We start from the raw sequence: 1,410 nt of genomic DNA, 5'->3' as shown, positions 1-1,410 counted from the left end.
TCCCTGGTTGATCCTGCCAGTAGTCATATGCTTGTCTCAAAGATTAAGCCATGCATGTCTCAGTACAAGCCGCATTAAGGTGAAACCGCGAATGGCTCATTAAATCAGTTATGGTTCCTTAGATCGTACCCACGTTACTTGGATAACTGTGGTAATTCTAGAGCTAATACATGCAAACAGAGTCCCGACCAGAGATGGAAGGGACGCTTTTATTAGATCAAAACCAATCGGTCGGCTCGTCCGGTCCGTTTGCCTTGGTGACTCTGAATAACTTTGGGCTGATCGCACGGTCCTCGTACCGGCGACGCATCTTTCAAATGTCTGCCTTATCAACTGTCGATGGTAGGTTCTGCGCCTACCATGGTTGTAACGGGTAACGGGGAATCAGGGTTCGATTCCGGAGAGGGAGCCTGAGAAACGGCTACCACATCCAAGGAAGGCAGCAGGCGCGCAAATTACCCACTCCCGGCACGGGGAGGTAGTGACGAAAAATAACGATACGGGACTCATCCGAGGCCCCGTAATCGGAATGAGTACACTTTAAATCCTTTAACGAGTATCTATTGGAGGGCAAGTCTGGTGCCAGCAGCCGCGGTAATTCCAGCTCCAATAGCGTATATTAAAGTTGTTGCGGTTAAAAAGCTCGTAGTTGGATTTGTGTCCCACGCTGTTGGTTCACCGCCCGTCGGTGTTTAACTGGCATGTATCGTGGGACGTCCTGCCGGTGGGGCGAGCTGAAGGCGTGCGACGCGCCTCGTGCGTGCTCGTGCGTCCCGAGGCGGACCCCGTTGCAATCCTACCAGGGTGCTCTTGAGTGAGTGTCTCGGTGGGCCGGCACGTTTACTTTGAACAAATTAGAGTGCTTAAAGCAGGCAAGCCCGCCTGAATACTGTGTGCATGGAATAATGGAATAGGACCTCGGTTCTATTTTGTTGGTTTTCGGAACCCGAGGTAATGATTAATAGGGACAGGCGGGGGCATTCGTATTGCGACGTTAGAGGTGAAATTCTTGGATCGTCGCAAGACGAACAGAAGCGAAAGCATTTGCCAAGTATGTTTTCATTAATCAAGAACGAAAGTTAGAGGTTCGAAGGCGATCAGATACCGCCCTAGTTCTAACCATAAACGATGCCAGCCAGCGATCCGCCGCAGTTCCTCCGATGACTCGGCGGGCAGCCTCCGGGAAACCAAAGCTTTTGGGTTCCGGGGGAAGTATGGTTGCAAAGCTGAAACTTAAAGGAATTGACGGAAGGGCACCACCAGGAGTGGAGCCTGCGGCTTAATTTGACTCAACACGGGAAACCTCACCAGGCCCGGACACCGGAAGGATTGACAGATTGATAGCTCTTTCTTGATTCGGTGGGTGGTGGTGCATGGCCGTTCTTAGTTGGTGGAGCGATTTGTCTGGTT

The 1,410-nt window shown here is 51.4% G+C and overlaps 1 non-coding gene across 1 annotated transcript in view; it reads left to right on the top strand.

The window, feature by feature from the left end:
* Positions 1-1,410, top strand: part of LOC124589095 — a 1,910-nt gene continuing 500 nt past the window's right edge. Inside the window, exon 1 of the ribosomal RNA XR_006975991.1 lies at positions 1-1,410. This exon is cut by the window's right edge and continues 500 nt beyond it. This is a non-coding gene — a ribosomal RNA (small subunit ribosomal RNA).

Source organism: Schistocerca americana, unplaced genomic scaffold (genome assembly GCF_021461395.2).
Source record: "Schistocerca americana isolate TAMUIC-IGC-003095 unplaced genomic scaffold, iqSchAmer2.1 HiC_scaffold_685, whole genome shotgun sequence".
NCBI classification, from domain to species: Eukaryota; Metazoa; Arthropoda; class Insecta; order Orthoptera; family Acrididae; genus Schistocerca; species Schistocerca americana.
The sequence above is the reverse complement of the archived record's forward strand: the minus strand, read 5'-3'. Positions and strand labels throughout refer to the sequence as shown.